Consider the following 23208-nt stretch of genomic DNA (forward strand, 5'->3'; position numbering starts at 1 on the left):
CACTCTGTAACTAATCTTAAGATGGCCCTCTTTGAACAAAAGATCTTCAAAGGGAGACAGCAGCAGGGAGGCTGCTGAATTACAATACATCAAGAGGTTCAGCACCATCAGCTGCAGATTGAATCTCCACAATGGATTTTTATCACACTACATGTGTCAATTGGCTTACAATTCCAGGATGTCTCTATAGTAAAATGTTTTTTTGTGGTTGTTCTTTTTGTAAATAGCTACTGTTACTAAGGTATGGTAATTATCACTGTCCTTATTTTTCCAGCTTTCATCTCCTTCTGACCTCTCTGCTTACAACCTCCTCCCCTACATATAGATATGCACACACACCACATTTACAAATACCTGCAACTGAGGACAGAACCATGCATCTGATAAAGCGATCCAGAAAAATGTATGTGGTAATCAATTTGCTCCTCTTTAAGATGCCACAAGTCTCTTCCGCTTTTGCTGCAAGAGACAAAGATAGCTGTCCCTCTGGAAATAATGAGGAAATCTGTTTGTGGGGTGAGGGGGCAGCATAAGCTTCAAGCCTCTCTCCCCCACCCCATACCGCTGTCTGGGGAATGGGATGGCTAATGAGAATACATAGGGTAGAACAGTGTGAAAGTATCAGAACCTAGGACAGTGGCAGGGATGTTATCCATAAATTGTTTCTTCATCCTCACACATGCAGGTACTTGTTATTTCACATCATAGTTGCATCGGGTGTTTGTAAATTTTTAGACTAAGATCTGATGCCAGAGTCTGATTCTCCAGTTGCTGTTTTAGTCCTATGAAGAGCTGTGAAAACAGTCTGTAACAGCCTGATTACAACCTTCTCAGCAACATTTTGCTCTAGCTACGCAGATGATGGGGCTGCAGCACTGTGGCTAACAAAGAAGTCATTTAGAAGTGTTGCTGTTTTTATGACTTGATGCCTCCCTTGTTAAGGGTTTCGTTATCTCCTCTGCCCTCTGCTCCTGCTGCTACGCCTCTCCCAACCAGATGCAAGTTCATTAGCACTTTCTGCAGCCAAGCTTGTCTTTAAACATTTGTTTTCTAACAAAAAGTTACATTGGGGATTGTACAATCTGGCAGTTGAGCAGTTTTAAATGGTGCTGAATAATTTACTGAAAAGAGATCCTACAGAAATTGGTTCAGTTTTTTAACCCTAAAATGTACAAGGTTTTGCAGGTTGTTATGTTGCCAGGTCTTCCTGAATCTAGCTGCTTTAGATCTGCTCTAAAGTCCAAAAGCTGCATACGAGACAGATTTAAGGCTCTTCAGTACAATGCTGCATGAAACCACAGCGAGTGCTTACTAGCCACATTTTTGCTTTGGAGTTTGAAGCTGAACTGATGACTCCTGGGGAGCGCTGTTTCCTGCTGTCTAAGTAAAATGGTGGTTGAGGGCTTGTTCACAGTTCAAGCTGGTGAGGTGAAAATGTGGGCTGAATTTATTGCTAGCTGAGCTGGGCTTGGGAGTTGTGTTTCACCACAACCAACCCTTGTAGTTCAGTCCACATTGACCACCACCCTGGTCAACCCACTTTCAGCAGCTTTGCAATGGGGCTGTCAGAGCTGGCCCAACACAAGCTTGGCTGCCGGAGACAATGGACCAGATGGTGCACATGTGCAGAAGCCAAGTAGACCGGCAGTTGAATCTTACTGCAACACTTGCAACACTTATTTCATCCTAGCTTACGGGATGAAGGGCTGGCCACGTAGTGTATCTAGGCCTGTCCTCTTAACACCCCCTGTCATTCCCCACTCCCCGGCACCGGTTATTGAGGAAAAAGCCTCACTGTTCTGTAGGCATCACCTACAAGGGTCTAATTGCAAGTTGTGCTTGTGCGTATGACACCCCAAGCAAACACCCGCTTCCCTTTATGCAGTCCTCCTTGTCACTGAGATAACTTGGTTGTGTTCCCCAAGATAACACTATATGTGCAGGACAATACTAAATTTACAATTCAGACTAAGTTAAGCCCTTTTAACTGATTTCAATAGGCGAGAGTTGAAGAATGGTCCATACCGTACTCATTGAAATCCAAAGCACATTTTCGCTTTGGCTGGATCAAGCTGGAATGTATTGCTTGGCGTTGCTCAGCCCAGGAAACCTTGTCCAGGAAAGTCCAAAGGTCAGCTCAGTTTGGATCCTGAGAATACTGCACTAACCACAGATCTAGTGGCTCTCCACATAGGGCAACTGCAAGGAGCAGTGAGAATACCTGGTTCTATTCCAGGTGGCACTCTGCTAATCCTGCGTACATTTTACTGTATACCCCTTGCATTTTCACTCATTCTTCTTTTGCACTTCTCTGTCATTTTGACTGCTATGTTCCTTGCAACAGCATACAGAAGAGGAAGGGATGGGCTCGGTGATAGAGCACATCCATTGCAAGTGCAGGGTCCCAGATTCAACCTCTGACATCTCTGGGCAGAGTTGGGGAAGACTCCTGTGTGAAATCTTTGAGAGGCATTGCCAATCAGGGTAGACGACACTGAGCTAAGTGCGCTAATGGTCTGGCACGTGCCTAAATGCTGTGGAACTGGGGAAAGAGAAGACATTCCTGAATGCCTTTATTAAAACAACAGTTTCATGCTCTGGTTTAGTTGTTGTCCATCATCACAAGCAGGGCAAAATTACTGAAGAAGAGCGTGTTTTTGTGGGACAAAGTGAGGAATTTAGAGTGATTGAAATACAGGGAAGCCAACAAGCACCCTCTTAATTGTTTCCCCTGCCTCAAGATGTTCAGCTTTTATTAAAATAATTGCTGTAGGCAGCTATCCATTTGAAATCTAGTTAGCCAGGATTGCAAGCAAGTTATCAACTGTGTGAAATAAACAAATTAAGCTGACAGCTCTTTAGAGGGTATAGGAATTTACTATTGCATTGATACAAGCCATTATATTTGGTCATTGAGTTATACGTTCAGAATCATTAAGCTTTACCATTTTATTATATTGCTTAAACTGTTCTGCATTAAACGTTATCATATGCATAGCAGCAAGACATATTTTACGCAAATATGTGCATACTGAGGTGAGAGAATTTGCATAATTATTAACAGATCCCTTTGGGTAGGACGGCTGGTTCTACCTTAAGTATATAATTTCCTTGCAAATTGTTGCATGGGCCACTTTGATTTCTTGCAGACGAGGGAAATATCACAGTCTCTTTATGAGATTTGTATAAAGATAATCTAAAGCCAGAAGTAATTAGTGGACTATTTATAATTTAAAAGATAATCTTATTTTTCTTCTCAAAGTCCCTGGGTTGCTTAAATCAATTATACTGTGATGATGTTTATTACATACCACATAAGCTCTGGCCCTTATTCTGCAGCACATACCCTTAGCACATTTTTTTTTTAAGTTATCTATCCAGACTATTAAATTAGTACACCTCTCAGTGCAATTTTAATATAAACCAAAGAGGACAACAATCTAGTCTAATCTTTATTATGGCAATATTAAGAATTCTACATAATGTTGCTCATTTGAAAAAGGGCATTGCTTATTTATTTATATAAGCAAAATCTATATACCGCTTTCTCAACAGAATACCTCTTGAGGTATGAGCATCAGTCCTTTGTTGCAAGTCCCTTCAGAGTTCCTCAATAAAGAACCTTGATTGAAAATATCTCAGAGCCAAGTAAATTTTTGTTACAGCTGTCCGCGTTCAGTGAGTTTTTTCACCTCTGTGAGACTCTCACTTTTCTTTTTTCTGGTGGGAAGAGGGTAGAGAAACAGCAGCCTCTTTTCTTCTGAAGCTTTTGCTGCTGAAAAACAAGTAAATATCCCTTTGGAATAATTAGGTCCTGAAGACTTTGGTTTAGGTTGGTAAACAATGCAAAGGAAGAGTTCAAAGAAACACTCCCCGCTCCTATATGCTGTGGCATGTTTTGTTCCATCATCTGATTCACGGGGTTCAACTGGAGGCCAGGAAAGCTGGATATGAATTTCTCTTGCAGTGTAGAAATATTCTCACTTTGAATTAGAACATTTTCGACCAGGGAGACTGTAGCTACTGTGGGTTTTGCTGAGAGTTTTGTCTCTTACAATTTATCTGCAGTTATAGAACCAGTTTAAACATCTGTGTTGTATATATACAAAATATATAATCCTGTCTTTGGGCTGCAGCGTCATCAATATGTGGGTGACTCATATCTCTACCTCTTGTTTTCACCCACTCATTCCTGGGAGTCTGTTGAACTCTTGAACTGCTATCTGGAGGCGGTTTGGGGATGGATGAGGGCGAACAAGCTGAGGCTTAATTGAGACAAGATAGAGATGTAGTGGGCGGGAAACCTGACTAATCTGGATGGAGGTTTGCAACTGGTCTTGGATAGGGTTGCACTTCCCCTGAAGGGCTTGGTCATTCCCCCTAGCTTTGGTTGGTATGCCAGCTATGACATGCCTAGCGAGAGCAGATCTAGTCTTGGTTACTCATGAACATCTGACATCCAGGCTAGCTGCTGGACATTCAGGTTTTATGAGGCCATTTTTGAAGATGGCTCAGAAACAATACAGGTATTTCAACAGGTTTTTGTTGCTTTCTCTTAAAGCTATGCTAAAAATGTTTTATGTGCTTAAACTGATTTTAATGGTGTGTTGCTATTGTTGCTGTTACTCTTCTTGGATGATACAGTTGTTTTAAAGGTGTGTAGTTTTTTGAAGGATGTAAAGAGATCGCAAAATAGATGTATCACACATATGTTGTTGTTGTGTTCTTATGTTTTACACAAGCCACCTTGGGAGTGCTTTGTCCTAAACGGCTACCTAAAAGTACTAGAATAAATAAATATAATGTACACACTTATAAAGATACATATAATTATTTGTCAAATATCTGTCTGCAAGCAATCAGAGACATGAACCTATGCTGGTATTTGGAACAATAGTGGAAAAGGTTACATTTGATGCCTTTGTGAGGGTGTGTTTATTTTATAAGTAGTATCACGGTCTCTTCTGGGTGACAACTGCCATCAGCTCAGAATTTTTCTTGGTTGTAGACTAAACTGGCTTGCCATTTGCTCCATATTTCTCCAAAGGGGCCTGACTATATTGTCTGAATGAATCATTTTCCCGAGAGAAAGATTTAGCTATCAAGCTGTTAGTATTCTTGACAGGCCATTCTTGCCAGAGCTTGGTTTCTGTGTATAAAAACCTTGTCACAGAAGGTAAAAAATAATGTAAATGCAATGCTATGAAGCATGAATTACTCATAAAAAGTACCTTAACCAAAGTGGCAGAATTCAAATGAGTAAAGAGATATACACAAAATAAAACAAGATGTGTGGCAGTGTCAAATAGAAGGAAGTATGCAGTATGATAAATCCTTTAAGGACTATGTATATACAGTAATTGACACTCATCTCGATGGTGAGCATGCATAAAGCTGTAGTGTTCAGTGCTGCGTTTTAAAAAGGCCAAGGAATAACCAAATTGAATTGGGTTCCACATGTGTTATACACTGCTATGAATGTATGCCTATTCCAGTATGCAATCCTTCAGCAAATGTTTGTTTGTTTGTTTGTCCTGGGATGTTGAACCTTACAAATTTGGAAAACTGTAATATTACACCTTCATAGTTACTTATAGTTTCTCCTTATGTCTCCAGTGTTGGCTGGGGAAAAAAAACCATATGAGCTGTGCAGTGCCAAATTGGGCTTTGCTTCTGGCTGCTATAATATCTCCTGGCAAGCTCACTGACAGCTGGCACACATGAATCTCAAGTACAATGGATGCTTGGACCAATCACAACCTGAGGAATGCAAAAGCAGCTCATAGCCCGCTTCTCCAGACTCCCTGCAAATATACATTTCGACTCTTGCAAACAGGGCTACTCTATGAATGTTCTCACATGTTCACACACTATATATAAATTTATTATTTTGGAAAAACGTTTGAGGTTTTATGTGGGAACTAAAGCATTTGTCAACACCTGAAATGGGGGACAATGTGTAAGGATTTTCATGGAGGCAAGCCTGTTTCGGAACATTCTGGAAAGTTCTTAAAGGTGTAGGTTTTACAATAATGTAGCTGAGTTGTGGATGGTGGTGGATCGGTGGAAGCCAGCCACATAATAAGCAAGCCTCTTTTGAGTAATTATTTGCACTGTGCGTTCTGCTCCTGGCTTATGCATAAAAAGTGAAAGACAACATAGAATGGAGGATGGAATCTACATTTCAGGACACATTTGTCGGTCCCTTAAGACCAACTATTTAGCTGCAGCTTATTGTCAAGCAATGAAGAGTAAAACAAAACAAAACAGTACATGTGCTGAATTTTTAATAATTTTTATTTTTCATCTTATTGTATAGTATATCCAAGAACACACTTTGAGTGTTGCCTTCACTCTGCAATGTCTTCACACCCCTTTGAAACCTGAAATGGTATCCCTTAATAACATAGATATACATCAGTGCTGAAAATATAGAAGATATCTTTGTGCTAGGTGAATAGATTGAAATGTTTCATTGGAAAAGTATATCCAGATCTGGATCATTTTATCCAATTTGACATCCTTCCTTCATTTGTGATTTTTCTTTTAAAACTATGTATTCAGTTCAAGCTGGAAAAAGCAAAATGATGTGATTCTACTGCTGAAAAGAGATTCTTTTTCTGTGGTCCATGACTCACGAGAGTGGCTGCAGCAGAGTGGCTTTTTAAGAATTTCATGGATAGCAGGCCATTCCTTTTGACCCCTTCTTCTGCTACCCTTTGTAAAGAGGGAGAATGTGGTTTCTGGTTTTCCCAACAGCTTTTGAAGAGTGGCATGCTTAGTGCCCAGAGTCCTACCAGATTTCTGCTTGAGCTGCAGTTTGATGCACTCTTACTTGTGAACAAGCCCCATTGACAGCCCAACTCTACATGATGTTAATTGTGTGAATGCAATTAACATGTGTGGCTTTTGTATGTAAATAGCACCCGTAGGACTGGGGTAGGGTGGGTTCTTTCCTCACCATAGTCCCAGTAGTGGAGATTTTCCTTGAAATGCAAATAACATCTTTCAAGATTGTGTTAGGGGGAGAAAGAGTTAAACTCCCTCTCACCATCCCCCCTTTGGCCAGGACTGCTCAGGCTTCCCTGTGGTTGTTATTTACATAACAAAAGCCATGCATGTTAATAATAATCATGCAATTAATGTCACGTCCAGTTTCTTCTGAATACTATGCATTTACCTCTGAATAAATATGCTTAGGAGTGTGCTGTACCGAAACATAATTGTGCTATGGGAAATTTTAATGTTGATTTTAATGTGATAAGCAAACAAAAGAAAGCAAAATCAGATCTTCCTTTGATGTTATGGCTATGTGTAGGTTAAGTGGCTATGATCTGCGTGGATGTTGGTAATGTGTAGTGAGGGGAGACACAGGAGAGTGCCCATCTGGGGCTTTTTCAAAGCAGGAGCTGATGCTGTAATCTGCTTGAGGGTACTTGACAGATCTTCTTGCTCTGGCAAGGGAATGAGGTGATAATGAGGCATTCAGGTTAGTTTGTGACAGATTAGCATAGAGGAGTGAGTCATAGGATGAGGAACACAATCAAGCAGAGGATAGATACTATATTCCTTTTCTCTTATGCGGCTTGTACTTTTAAACGGTAGCACTTCTTTGCAATATCGCTTGCATTTCTCATCAAAAGCTAAAGGATGAATTTCAGCTAGCTGAAGGTACGTATTTTGTTAAAGCTTGCTGCGTTAACGCTATGTAGTCAGAAGCAAGCACTACTAGTTCAATGGAGTTTACTTCCAGAAAACTCTAAAATGGATTTCAGTCAATGGGTGTGTGTGTGTGTGTGTGTGTGTGTGTGTGTATGTGTTGCATTATGGCCAACACAACTGCCTGCATTTTTTGGACTTTCTTTAGGTGCATAGCTAAGGAGGCTGTCTTAATAAACTCCTGCACTTCAAAATTTACCACTGCTCCGTTGATTGATGTACTTATATATTTACAAGGATTATGTCATGATTAAGACAACTGGGTGGAACCCATCAATCACTAAGCCAAAAGAGAGAGAAAGAGATATTTTGTGAGGCCTTGCGCAAAGCAAAGTTAGACATGCAAGACCTCAGGCTGATTTCTGCAACCTGTATAGGATGTCACAGTTTTGTATGTGTGCTCATCTGGTGTGGGCTGGAGCTGCTTGTGATTACAGGCATATAGGAAAACTTTAACAAGTGGATAAGAGAGCTTTGTTTAAAATGCAGAGAATGGAGGATTGGTTAGTGTTCTGAGGAAGAAGATGGGGGATAGGGAGTTGGGAATTAATAAACCAGAGCAGGAAGTTTTCAGCAACCAGTGGAGGGTTGGAATGCCACAATTCTAACTTTATATGCGTCTGGAATAAAGAAGAGAACTTTGTACATTTTGAATTAAAAGTTATGATTTGATCATGTGCTCTAAAGCAGGGGTCAGCAAACTATTTCAGCAGGGAGCCTTTCCACTGTCCCCCAGACCTTGTGGGGAACTGGACTATATTTTTTTTTTGGGGGGGGGGGTAATGAACAAATTCCTATGCCCCACAAATAACCCAGAGATTCATTTTAAATAAAAGGATACATTCTACTCATGTAAAAACACGCTGATTCCTGGACCATCCGTGGGCCAGATTTAGAAGGCGATTGGGCCGGATCCAGCCCCCGGGCCTTAGTTTGCCTACCCATACTCTAAATCAGGGGTCAGCAAACTTTTTCAGCAGGGGACCAGTCCACTGTCCCTCAGACCTTTTGGGTGCCCGGACTATATTTTGAAAAATAATAATAAACAGATTCCTATGCCCCACAAATAACCCAGAGATGCATTTTAAATAAAAGGGCACTTTCTAGTCATGTAAAAACATGCTGATTCCTGGACCGTCTACAGGTCGGATTTAGAAGGTGATTGGGCCAAATCTGGCCCCCTGGCCTTAGTTTGTTATCAATGCACTAAAGTGTTTTGGCTTTCTTTTTTCCTGACAGTTGGATTTCTCAGAAGGACAGGGAGATTTTCTCCAAACATGTTGTGAAGAAAAACCACTGGCCTCAGCTGTGATTGGTGGATTGGCACCTGATTCAGCAGAGCATCAGAAGATCTCTCTGGCTGCACTCCCAACACCGGTAAGCACAATTTTGATTGCTGCTCTTATTGTTGTGGCATTTTGGATGTGCAGTTTAAGGAATTTTGGTCTAAACTTTACCTTGGCTTCTAAATTGATTTTTATCTGTTTACATTTTAAGTTATGTCACTTTGAGACCTTTCTTTTGTCCAAAGCTGCTAACAAATGCAACTACTAGTAACAGTAATAATAACATTGTGCTTTTTGGTGTCAAGTCGGGATGTTGGGGCTGAGTATTCTTGATATCCACTGTCAATAATCAAAATATAGTTTCAAACTTTGGTTCTGAGAACTGCTAAGTTTGAAATATGGCATGCATACACCAACTCTTCTTACCTGGACTTTGACTATTGGATCTCTTTTATAGTATGTCCACTATTGCTAAATCAATATTAGAAACATTTGGAATATCTCTTCCTAAATTGTGCCCTGTTACTTTTAAACTGAGCTCTGATTCCCTTCAGTGGTGTGAATACATCTGACTACCGGTTTTATGTTGCAATTCTAGGGTAAAGTAATAGCTTACTTGATTTTATCTGTGCTTCCTGTTTTTATGTTGCAATTTTACTGCAATCTAATTCTATCTCTGATGTTTTAATTCTCCAGACTCTCAGTTCTGGCTTGTAAAAAGTCCTTAGTGAGTATTTATTCCTTTCATAAAATACATGATTAAAGCAATAAGAAGATTTAATGCAAACACCTTTAGATTACTTGTTTTCCTATCCTTTGTGCTTTGGAATCACAGTTTCATTCAGTTCACATATAGTAATATGGTTTACTCTATATCTATACCTATCTACATCCCCCACAACCCTGTAAAATAACTGATAAATCCAGAAAAAGAGAAGGAGTATGTTGAATTAATTAAAACCTCTCAAATTATTGGGAAGGATTTACTGAATATAAGGAACTAACTAATAAAGGCAGAATACTTTGACTGTAAAGTCTACTATACACAAAACCTCTGATTTGAGAGTTGTATAGTAATCATAGTCGTTATGTAAACTTCATTTTAAAATTGGTATTTGGGACTGAAATCCTATACATACTTCACTGGGAATTCAAGAAAAATTATTTCTGATTAGATATGCAGAGGACTGACTTGCAAGTGTAGCTGGTTTATTTACTGCTACACCTTTATTTTTATACTCCTCTAGTTTGCATGAAGGGGACGCGGGTCGCGCTGTGGGTTAAACCACAGAGCCTAGGACTTGCCGATCAGAAGGTTGGCAATTCGAATCCTCGCCATGGAGTGAGCTCCCGTTGCTCGGTCCCTGCTCCTGCCAACCTAGCAGTTTGAAAGCACATCAAAGTGCAAGTAGATAAATAGGTACCCCTCCGGCAGGAAGGTAAACGGCGTTTCCGTGCGCTGCTCTGGTTCACCAGAAGCGGCTTAGTCATGCTGGCCACATGACCCGGAAGCTGCAGACAAACGCCGACTCCCTTGGCCAATAAAGCGAGATGAGCGCTGCAACCCCAGAGTCGGTCACGACTGGACCTAATGGTCAGGGGTCCCTTTACCTTTACCTAGTTTGCATGTAAAAGTCATGACTGTGTTACTCCTCCTTTTGTCTTTCTGCTGCTATGATGCTACCCAAAGCCAAGCCATGATTCACCTTAACCTCATATCCAAATCTGGGCTCATAGTTTGTCTCACTCCTGACAAACCACGAGCTGTAGCCAATATTTATTATTGGGTGGTTTGTTTCCCCCAGACAAAGAGCTCAGGTTTGGACTTAACACTAAGACAGACCATGGTTTAGCTCTGTATAGCAGAGTTGTAGCAGGGCCTTAAGAGTGAAGCCGCCAAGATTTTACTTAGCCATCACTTCCCTTAGACTGGGTCATTGTGTCTATTTGTTTATAATCTGGCAGACAGGGCCTGCATTTCATAGTTCTTGTACCAAGACTAGAAAATTGACAGGAGCTTTATAAACCCTAAAGTACCACAGCAGTGAAATGATTAGGTTTACTTGTACTGCTTCAAACATATTTCATTGGTTTAGTAAGCTTCAGCCAGAGTGGTGTCTGCGCAAGGGTCTGGGAAAGTTTCATTTCTGCCTGCCTTGCTGAAGTGAATCTCCAGACATTTGGAACTTTTCCCATCCTCAGTTCCTCACTGTGTTGGCAGGAGGCCATGAGCAACTTCTGAAATGTTTGATTAAGATTCAAGCAGGACTGAGAGAGGTCCACAAAGCCATCACCAGCAGGGGGTCATGTTTTATGGGAGTAAGGTTCTAACTAGCAACTTTTACTTGACTTCAGAATACATCATAATGCCATCCTTGAACCTAAATACACATACGTGCAGTGCCTTAAACATCAGGGACAATTTGTGGAAGTTCATCAAATACAGTGGTACCTTGGTTTTCGAATGTAATCTGTTCCAGAAGACCATTTGAGTTCTGAAACGTTTCAAAACCGAAAACTCAATAGGTGACAGCTAGGCCTCAGGATCTTGCACTCAGCAGAAGGTGCATGGCATGTTTGACTTCCTAGGCGTGTTTGAAAACCGAAGCATTTATTTCTGGGTTTATGGCATTCGAAAATTGAAATGTTCATCAACGGAGATGTTCGAAAACCGAGGTACCACTGTACTTTGCTCCCCTTTGCAATTGTCACTGTAACTATCTGGTGCTCAATGCTCAAAATATATCAGATATTTTGCATCCTGTTCCATTACTTCCCAGTGTTCCAACATAAAATTATGTCATCCTGTTGACTTCTAAGCACTAGACCTATTGCTATGTAATGATCTGTTCTGCCTGCCAGCAGTTTGCATATGACAATGCCATTCCTTTGGGTGCAACATCATGTGAAAAATGGTGCCATCAGTGATAAGAGTGGGATGATAAACAAGGTTTTCTTAAAAATAATAATCAAATACTGCAATACTTGTCAGGTTGCATTCTACTATAACAAAAACAGGCCTTATCAAAATAGATTGCATTGCGTTTGGGGCCACTGGGGTGGCACATAACACTTACATTGGATATGTTCTCTTATTGCTGCTGCTTGCTTGCATATCTGGGCCAGAAAGAAAGTGAGCTGGCTGTCTTTACAAGAACAAATATGTGATGGGAGACTTCTTTTCCTACATGGACTGATCTGTGGAGGAGGGCTTTCACTTACTGGTCAACTCCTTTTTTGTATAAGAGTCTTTCTCTCCCCCCCCCCCCACATTGCAATTGTTACCAGGTGGGATGGTCATCTTGCTGTTCCCTGGACTGCTTAGCTGGGTGAGTGAGTTTATGAACCTTACTCTCCTAGGCCTTTTCCACCAGCCCAGACTTAGAAAGAGGGAAGCTTTGGATTTATGTTTTCCAAGCCCCAATCCTTACAGAACCTTGTGAGCTATGATTAGAATTTTTAAAAGTAGCTTAGCTGTGCTGTCTTTGCACACAAGGGTAGGTTTTAGTGTGGGATTCCAGATAATTGCCTTTTAAAACCACTGAAGCCAAATGTCAAGATATATTAAAAAATTATTAGGTGGAAATAGGAAGGCAACTCTCTCAACACACAAGCTTACAAATAAAAACAATGGAGTCAGACTGGGTAGTTACATAATATATAACATGCGTATGTAACATACATACATATGCTTCAGCATATGCAAAGCTCCTTGCAGAAGAGATACTTTAAGAGAGATCATTTGAATGCAGGGAAATAAAGACTTGACACCTTACTTACTGATGGGAATCTGAGAACAGTGATAGCTGACTGCCTTGTTTGTCCCAATGACAAAATAGGTCCCATCTCAGTAGTCTGTTTTGTGAGTCCAAGGAAATGCAAAAACCATAAAGGGGAAGATGATGTCACTTTGATCAACCAGATTACCATTGTAGACTTTACTTCTGACTCTGAACTTTCCTTGCCTGGCCGTGTTAGACCAACCAAGCCATTGTAAAGAAAGGTTTAACTTGAAGATGCATATTCCAAAACAATACAGTGGATAGCTATCTATTCAAGGTTATATGTAAGGAATAAAATATCAGACACTCTAGTTGTGCTGTTGAGCTGTGTAGAAATATTGGAGTTCATCATATGGACTTAAACCTGATATTACTGATGAAATGCTACTAACTAATGTGAACTTTAGGGTAATTTATGTAACATCCTTGTCTTCCTAGTGAATCCCATCAATGTTTTTGCAACGTCACACATGATGTCTCTGAAAACTGTCCAAAAGAATAGAATACCACCTTTGAAACCCAACTCTGAATTCCAAATTGCAGGCCTAAGACTGGTGACTCATTCATGCATGTGTTTATTCTCTCTCTCTCTTCAGTAAATGCAATAAGCTAAGCTGGTAGAGTGTCACAGCTGGATGCATAGACTTTGTTCTATAGTGAAGAGCCATTCCTGGGTGCAGAGAACCATGTTGTACTTGGAAGATTCTAAATTAAGGCCGTATGTGGAAAGAGCACAAGTGTGTTGGGTGGGGAACAGTTGTAACATGTGGCAGTCTAGATTCTTGGTGGTTGTAAGTCACTTGACAAGTTTGTACAGCAACACGGAGAGGTCAGGACTGATTTAATTAATCACTGCACCTGGAAATCTGCAACATGACTTCTTGGCCTGGTCTTAATGCTATAATGAATGAAAAGCTGATTACCTATGACATTTCCCCTGAAAGGAAGTGTTGAAAACATATGGTATTTTGACTTTCAAGGTTTTAAGTTAATGTTGACTCGAAATGTCATCTGCAGGGCACATTATCAGCATTTGATTTAACATCAATATGAAATCTGGAAGGTGGCAATCTGATAAGATCTAGAACTATGTTGAAAATGTAAGTGTCTGTAAAAAACATGTCACCAGCAGAATCTAGTATGGGCTGAAGTCACTAGAATATGATTTACTGTTGGATCATAAAGGTTCTAGACACATAAAACATAGCTAAAAACATAACATGGCTACATTATACCATTTAAAAACATACAAAAACCCTATCAGTCATTAATATACACACACAAAACCAATTCCCATAACAGCAATAGCATAGTCATAGTGTTGCATGCCTTGGTAACCTCTTGACTGGACTCGTGTAATGCACTTGATGTTGGCTCGGAATTTGCAGCTAGTACAGAATGCTGCATTTTGGCTGTGTTTTTAGATAGCATTTTCACAACGTAATTGTTCTTATTGTTACTTCTTATTGTGAACCACCCTAGGATATACCGGTATTGATGTCAAGGGCTGTATACAAAACTCTTAAACCAGTAAACATAACAAAATAAAGTGGCAAGTTACACACATCTTTCCTGTGTGTTGCATTTCTAGATAGAAACAGACATATTCTTCAATTTGTTCTTGTTTAGAGGGCTCAACACCCTTAAATAAATAAAAGGGTTAATATCAGTAAAAGTAGTGCCTAATATCAACCAGCTACTCTGAAGCATGACAGTAGGCATTCATAATATTTGTATAAGAGAGCCTAAGAATTAATTGCATGTAGATGGCAAACATGTGTCATAGCTAAAGGAAAGTATACATATAGTACTTATATGTATGGTAGTCATCTGTAACTTACTGGATCTATTTAGGATCACATTCTAGATAAGATGTGATAATGAAAAGCGACTGGCAATAATGCTACTCAGTTTTCATCTTTGAGCTGCTGACATGAGTATACTGAATGGAATTCTGATCAGTTCACAGAAAACTTTAAATTCTCCCCCTCCAATCAAAATAGTTTATCAACAACATACATACTATTACAGAAATTTGTAAAGTTCCAAGATCAAATTAATTAAATAGGTTGTTCCTGGAATTTTAAGTAAGCTAAAAGTGCATAGGGACAAAATGAAAACCAGCTTGTATTTATAGAAATAAAACCCTTTTTTCCTACAGATTAATTGTGGCATCTACAAATTCAGCTACATGGGTTTTTGGCATTGTTCTACAATAAACTGGTTGATCATGGTTTCGCTGTCTCAAAGGATATCTCTAAGATCAAGGATGATTTTTTTTAATAAAAAAACTGATGGTATAGACATAATACATAAAACGTAACAAGGGAAGTAAAACTGGTTTTTAGTAAAAAATAAAAGATCAAGGCTGTTATACCCCAAAGGTCCACATTTCACCAGGAAGGGGCATTTTTAAAAGCAGACTTTCAAACTACATATCAAATCAGAGGGGGAGCTGGATTGTGCCTACTGTCCCCACCTCCAAACGCCATGTGTTGAGAAGGGTAGATTAGCATTATTTGAACTAAATAGATATATGGAAACATTTCATTTAACCTGAGCATGGAAAGCAAGATTTGCTTGAAAGCACCACTGGGACATATCATTCTCAGCACTTTATTACCCAGCCCTCCTTGTTAAATATTTCTCATCTCCAATCATAATAATCCCTGAAGTAAAACGGGCAACTACAGCCTGGGCTGGAGAAAGGTGAAAAAATTGTTTACTACAATGCACATAAACATAATAATGGACCACACAATATTCATGCATAACAAAGAGCCAGCAACCAGAAAACTTAGTTCTATAATAAACCAGTTATTTAATAAAATGTAATACATTACGAATACTACTGCAGTTTCCTTCCAGCCCTGCTTTTGTTTGAAGCACAGAACTTAATTTTTAACGCAGGCTTACTGCTTTTCAAGGATCCAAACATTGGCAACCTTGGAACATTTTGTTTTGCTACAGCACAATTCCTGTGCAGTATATTATTTCAGTGCCTGAATGATGAGCAGCAGTTTATTGCCACTTGGGTTAATTAAAGAAGTACAGTTTGATGCCCTCTTGCTAGCATCTCATGACAGTTGTCAAGACGGCATAATCTAAAGGCTTCGTACTCATCTTTAGGCAATGAATTATTGTCTGCTTGACAGCTTTTTAATTCCTTATGCCAATAACTGCTGTCTAGCAACTTAAGGGTATTGGATCATTGTTCAGCTGTAAATATTATATGCAATCAGGAATTTTGCCTGTTGGACAAAAGAATTCAAAATCCCTCTCCCTTCGTTTCTCACTAATGGCTGTTATCTAGGTGATGAGCCACTTCCAGCTAATAAAATGTTCAGTCTCCTCATTAGGTTCACACCATGGGACAAGAGGAAACAATGTTGTGTTCAGAAATGACACGGGAAAGGCATATTTTATATGAATGTCACCCATTAAAGAATGAGATTTCCTATTGCAGTTCTGTTTCATTCAGGGTCAAACTGCATATTCCATTCTTCGTCTGTTTACCCTTGAGTGGAAGATTTTCATCCACAAATGATGAGGGTGTGAAGGAGGTACTAAGTTGGATCGTGACCATGTCCTGGAGGGTGGGAGAGTCCACATCTTTGACCCCTGCTGTGATCCCATTCTTGATTGAGGGCCCTGCAGCTGGTATTAGCATGGTGGGAGGGAGGGGAAACTCCCATTTGCTCCTTTGACGAGAATCCTAAAGAAGGGGTATTGCTGACATTGATTGAGATAGCAGATACCATTAGTTCATACTGAATTAGCCCATAATTCCCCACAATGTAATGAGGCAACCTGTGGTTTCCTAAATCAACAATGTCCTCCTTTTCCCTTTCAGAGTTTTCCCTTTCAACAATACTGTAGAGATCACTGGTTGGGAAGCTGCAACCTTCCATATCTTGCAGACCTCCAAGTCTCATCAGGGCCAATCAGTGGCGTAGCGTGGGTTGTCAGCACCCGGGGCAAGGCAAGCAATTTGCACCCCCTAACCCATGGATTTGCGCCCCCTAACCCGTGGATTTGTGCCCCCTAACCCTAACCCCCAGATGTTGCGCCCGGTGCGGCCGGCCCCCCCTGCACCCCCCACGCTACGCCACTGGGGCCAATGGTCAGGAATGATGGGAGATGTGGTCCAGCAGATCTGGAGGGCCATAGGTTTCCCACTCCTGAGTTGGCATCCATCTGTCTCGGGAAACAAAGGAGGATCCCTTTGGGGATGGAGTCAAACTGTTGGAAGGTTGCAGCATCGGCTGTGGCTATAGAGACCAATAGGGGAGAGACATGTTTTGTGGCAGCTGAAGCCAACAAAGGCAGCCAACTGTGCTGCTGTAGATGCACCATGGCATTTTTTCTCTCAGTGCTCCTCCCAGCGGTCATTCCTCCTCTGGTCACTGCTATAGATGACTTTCTATCTCCAGGCACTGTAGTCATCTGCAAGGGATTCCCATCTCTGGTGTAGATCTAAAATAGGGAGATCTGCAGGTACAATTTCTAACCCATGAAATACCACTGTTTCTGCTGCATCATGTACTATTTTATTTGAGTTAGCAGTGTGCTTTGTTGTCAGGACCTGTGCTTTATATATTTTTTTCATTTTAACTGTAAAAATGTAGTGTGTATGTTATGAATATTATTGTTGGTAAAACCTGTTGACACTTGTTTGTCAAATGCACTTCTGATGCTTGAAGTAATGTTGAAGTTGTTTGCACTTCCTCTCTGGATTGTTCAGATAACACTGTTGCTACTCTTTTCCTCTTAACAAAGATGCAAAGTCATTAGGCAGGAATTGTGCCTTGGTATAGTACACTGTTTGAATGGATTTTCTCAAGGTTGGACACTTGAACTAAAAATAGACAGCAGCATCTGTAATGACACACACTATGATAGCTGTTTCAGGTTGCTTACTGTAATCATCACTGTATCATGTTATGATAAATTATTAGCATATTTTCAAAATGCTGTTGAAGTGTTTACAGCCAGCTGATGTCATATCCCACTGGATAATTGTTTGTTTTAGGGGGAACACAACATTAATTTGTGTAGTTTTCTTAGTCAGATGCTACAAAGGGTCTTTTCTTTACTATATTATACCAACTTCTACAATCCAGATCAATAGCTCTTCCTTTAGCATAGGAGTAATTAGTTTTCTTGTTGAAAGGAGAAATTATGTTTATACAGTACCTACTCCTTAAGTAAGACTTGATCCACAATTTGCTGTTTATTTTAGTTAAGGATGTGCTGCTTTTGTTTAAGCCAGTCAACATCACTACAGTAAAGTAGCATGATCATCATTGAAGGTCAAGAAAAACTTTTATTGATGGACTTCTCTGTTTTAAAATGTAAATCTGTGAATCAGCCGACTGGGATAAGTTGCTTATCAGGTGTACAGTTGACCTATGGACTCTACTCTTTGACTGGAACCACCAATGGTATCATGAAGATGGTATCTTCTCAGATGGCTCCAAGGTTTCGTCACCTTGTTTCAGGGACTGGCAGGACATTGGTGAGTGTTCACCAGGGGAAGGGGGATGGAATTTGCCTGGGGAGAGGGGGGCAGTGGTTTGTGGATTCATAACATAAAGAAAAACATAATACAAAGTGGATCTTTTTTTTTTTTATGAGTCAAAGACTTTATTAGGTTTCAAGGAATATGATACATCATGACGTAAACAGCTACGTAGATCAGCCCTGTATCCAAAAATCATAAACGGAGAGCTCAGCAAAGCTTTGAAGCCAAATCAGAGCAACTGGTAGCCAACCAACTTGTAATGGGCTCCACAGGAGGGGCAGCGCTGGGGATTTCCCTTGTGCATCCAGAACCAGATCACAGTGCTGTTGTCCTCTTCACAGATGCAGCCCACAAGCCTCTTTTCTGTAATTGAAGGGACTATGTTAGGGTCTTCCTTTGTACCAGCATATTGTTTGGGTGGTAGCATGTTGTAAGGATCCAGCCCCTTCTCTAAAGCTTTCATGGTTTTCCTCTCCATTCCTGTAGCCTGTTCTTCATCACTGGGGATACCTCCGGCCCCCATGGAGCGGGCGACCCCCGTCAGGTGCAGCGGCCCCCGGCCCAGGGAACTCTGGCCCTCGCAGGGCCTCATACACCCGCAGTAACCTTGACACCATGGCAACCCTCCGTGGATCATTCTTTAAACAAGAAAGGGAGTCTTCAAGAGTGTTGGTCAAAATGATCCTCAACTTCTTTTAGCCCCTCACAGAAAAACATCAGAACTCCTTTATTTATAACACCATCCTATTTCTAGGGTTTCTGAATCTTGTAATATTTGGCAAAGCAGCATTATTGATCGAAGCAAGTAGCATTAATCTAAACTGCTTGCTGGCCCAGGAAAATGCAGATTCATAAGTCTGGCATCTACTCTCTTTTTTTATATATAATTTTTTATTAAGATTTTTTCATACAAATGCATATTTAACAAACAAAATAAATTTTATAACATCTTTTCATTCTACTTTGGACTCCCTCACGCCTCCAGCTTCCACTTGCATCATTAAAAAGAATTTTTTTCCAAGCAAATTATCGTTTTGTTTAAAATCTTAAATCCAATAATTTAGGTTAAACTCTAATATAAAATATAATTTGATGGTAGACAGTTATTTCTACTCTGGCATCTTTGTTAGCATTCAGCCAAATTACAGTACTTTTGTAGATAAATCTTGAATTTCTTCCAGTCTTCTTCAACCCTCTCCTCTCCCAGGTCGCGGATTCTGCCAGTCATCTCGGCTAGTTGCATATAGTCCATCAGCTGCATCTGCCATTCTTCCAGTGTGGGTAGATCTTGAGTTTTCCAATTCTTAGCAATGAGTATCCTTGCCGCCGTTGTAGCATACATAAAAAATGTTCTGTCCTTCTTAAACACGTTCTGGCCGACAATGCCCAGAAGGAAGGCCTCTGGTTTCTTAGTAAAGGTATACTTAAACACCTTTTTTAGCTCATTATAAATCATTTCCGAGAAGGCCTTCACTCTAGGACAGGTCCACCAGAGGTGAAAGAATGTTCCTTCATTTTCCTTACATTTCCAACATTTATTATCAGACGAATGGTATATTTTAGCCAATTTCACTGGGGTCATGTACCATCTATATATCATTTTCATTACATTTTCCTTCAGAGCATTACATGCAGTGAAGTTCAACCCAGTGGTCCACAACCTTTCCCAGTCCTCAAACATTATGTTATGCCCAATATCCTGAGCCCACTTTATCATAGCTGATTTAACCATTTCGTCTTGTGTGTTCCATTTCAGCAGCAAGTTATACATTTTTGAAAGTACCTTGGTCTTAGGTTCTAATAATTCTGTTTCCAATTTCGATTTCTCCACCTGGAATCCTAGCTTTTTATCATTCTTAAACACTTCTTTGATCTGAGCATAATGTAACCAGTCTCGCACTTTATCTTTCATTTTCTCTAAACTCTGCAATTTCCAATTGTCTCCGTCTCTTTCTAAAATTTCCTAATATTTTGGCCAGTTGGCCTCCATATTAGGTCTTTTTCGGGCCTTAGCCTCCAAGGGTGACAACCACCTCGGTGTTTTGTTCTCCAATAAGTCTTTGTATTTTGTCCAGACATTAAATAATGCTTTTCTGACAATATGGTTCTTAAAGGCCTTATTAATCTTAACCTTATCATACCATAAGTATGCATGCCATCCAAATGCATTGTTAAAACCTTCCAAATCCAGCACATCCGTGTCCTCAAGAAGTAGCCAATCTTTTAGCCAGCAAAAAGCTGCGGCTTCATAATACAACTTTAAGTCTGGCAGGGCAAAGCCCCCTCTTTCTTTCGCGTCCGTTAATATCTTAAACTTAATTCTGGGCTTTTTGCCCTGCCAGACAAATTTAGAGATATCTTTCTGCCACTTCCGGAAGCTCTCCGTTTTGTCAACAATCTGCAAAGTCTGAAACAAGAACAACATTTTTGGCAATACATTCATCTTGATGGCAGCTATTCGGCCTAACAATGAAAGTTTTAGTTTTGACCAACTATCCAAGTCTTTCTTAATTTCAGACCAACATTTTTCATAGTTATCTTTAAACAGACTCAGATTTTTTGCTGTTATATTTACCCCTAGGTATTTCACTTTCTTCACCACAGTTAATTCTGTCTCTCTCTGAAACCGTTCCGACTCAATCTCTGTCAAGTTTTTTCCCAACACCTTAGTTTTTTGTTTATTTAGTTTAAATCCCGCCAACCGACCAAAGTCTTGAATCAGTTGTAATACTCTTTTCGTACTAGATTCTGGCTCCTGTAATGTCAAAACTAAGTCATCTGCAAACGCTTTAAGTTTATATTGTTTCGCTCCGACCTGTATCCCTTCCACCAACCGGTCCCCTCTAATCATGTTCAGGAGCACTTCCAGGACCGAAATAAATAATAACGGGGAGATCGGGCAGCCTTGTCGTGTTCCTTTTTCAATTTTAAACTCTTCTGTAACCACATGGTTAACTATCAATTTAGCCTTTTGTTCTGAATATATTGCATCAATCCCATTCTCAAACCCCCGGCCCACTCCCATTTCTTTTAAATTTCCCTTCATGAGCTTCCAGGATATGTTGTCAAAGGCCTTCTCCGCATCTATAAAAATTAAAACTGCTTTAGTGTTTATGTCTGTTTGTAAAAGTTCCAATATATCTATAATGTTCCTTGTATTAGCAGACATATGTCTACCTGGGAGAAAGCCTGCCTGGTCTTTGTGAATTACTTTGTTTAAAACCCTCTTAAATCTACTTGCCAAAACATCTGCAAATATTTTGTAATCCACATTTAAAAGGGAGATGGGACGGTAGTTCTTAAGTTGTGTCTTTTCAGTTTCCGATTTTGGTATCAATGTGATGAAAGCTTCCTTCCACGATTCTGGCGCCTTCTTCCCCTCCATAATTTCATTGCTGACCTCCATCAGTGGTTGTATCAGATAATCTTTCAGTGTCTTATAATACTTGGAGGTCAGCCCGTCTGGTCCTGGAGATTTGCCCAGTTTCATGTTCTGGATGGCCTGCTCAATCTCTTGTCGTGTTATTTTGCTGTTCAAGATTGTTCTGTTTTCTTCTGACAACTTTGCTAGTCCATTTGTCTCCAAAAATTGTTTAATCTCAGTTTCGTCTTGTGGCCCTTGAGTATATAATTTTTTGAAATATCTCTGGAAACACTTTCTAATCTCTCCGGGGTTCTGGATACATCTTCCTTCAATCTCTAAATTTGTCACTGTATTTAACTTTTGTCTCTTCTTCAACTGCCAGGCTAGCAGTTTTCCACATTTATTAGCCGATTCAAAAGTTTTTTGTTTCATTAATTTAATTTTCCATTCTATTTCCTGGTTTATCAGTTTAGAATATTGTGCTTGGTAAAGTTTAATTTCTCTCAGAATCGGCTGAGACTTCGGGTTAGATCTTAGCTTCTTCTCTAACTCCTTAATTTTTTCCAGAATTTTATCTTTCCTTTCATTTTGTTTCCTTTTCTTTACAGTGTTCTGTTGTATCAGGAACCCCCTCATCACGGCCTTGCTTGCGTCCCAGATAGTTCTTTTTTCCACTGTAGTGTTCATGTTGATCTCAAAGTAGTCCTTTAAAGCTTTTTGGGCCTTCTCAGTAATCTCCTGATCTCTAAGCAGGCCATCATTCATCTTCCATCTGAAGGAACCGGTTGGGATCAATGTCATGTCCATTCTCAGTGCGTTATGGTCGGAGCATGTCTTTGGGCAGATTTCCACTTTTCTAATCTTGGGTGCCAGACCTCTAGTTATCCATATTTGGTCGATTCTTGTCCAAGTCAGTTGGGCTTCAGAGAAAAATGTTCCTTCCCTTCCCAAGGGGTTTCTCACTCTCCAAATATCAATCCAATCCATATTGTCTGTCATTTCAAAGAAGGTCTTTGGTAGTCTCCCATCTTTGGTAATATTTTGGTTCTGTGACTTATCCATGTTGGTTGATACAACTCCGTTCATATCTCCCATCATGATGATGTTGTTGTAGTCCAGATAATCCAGCATAGTCTCGTGCAATTTCTTGTAGAATTCCGATTTCCCTTCATTTGGAGCATAAATTCCTAATATCAAGATTTTTTCTCCTTGGTATTGTATTTCTATTGCCAAAATTCTTCCAAGTTCGTCTTTAAACAGAAATTTAGGTGAAAGGCTCTCTTTTGCATAGATCACCACACCTCTCTTTTTTACTGTGTCCGAAGATATAAATTCCTGACCAAGTCTTTTATTTATTAACACTTTTCTGTGGAGCCTAATCACATGTGTTTCTTGTAAACAGATAATGTCCAAATGTTCCTTATTTAATATGTGAAAATTTTTTCTCCTTTTTTCTGGAATGTTGCAGCCATTTATGTTCCAACTCAAAAGTTGCAGAGACATCCTGAATAAATCTGTTTATTCTTGCTGTGG

At 40.0% G+C, this 23208-nt stretch overlaps 1 protein-coding gene and 1 pseudogene across 3 annotated transcripts in view; one reads left to right on the forward strand and one right to left on the reverse strand.

Annotated features, from left to right (window-relative positions):
- The first annotated feature begins 274 nt into the window (after positions 1–274).
- Positions 275–23208, forward strand: part of ZNF385D (zinc finger protein 385D) — a 549735-nt gene continuing 526801 nt past the window's right edge. The window contains exons 1-2 of one of the 2 annotated variants that reach the window (XM_081883280.1): positions 275–410; positions 8959–9096. The gene's annotated coding sequence lies outside the window, so the exon portion shown is untranslated. The remainder of the gene's footprint in view (positions 411–8958; positions 9097–23208) is intronic. The other variant, XM_081883288.1, reaches the window with a different exon arrangement.
- LOC309380845 (cytochrome c oxidase subunit 5B, mitochondrial pseudogene) lies at positions 18541–18903 on the reverse strand (annotated as a pseudogene). Its single transcript has one exon. The product of its transcript is annotated as a cytochrome c oxidase subunit 5B, mitochondrial pseudogene (transcript).

The sequence above is a fragment of the Podarcis melisellensis genome (assembly GCF_964234715.1).
Source record: "Podarcis melisellensis genome assembly, chromosome: 12".
In the NCBI taxonomy this organism is placed as follows: domain Eukaryota; kingdom Metazoa; phylum Chordata; class Lepidosauria; order Squamata; family Lacertidae; genus Podarcis; species Podarcis melisellensis.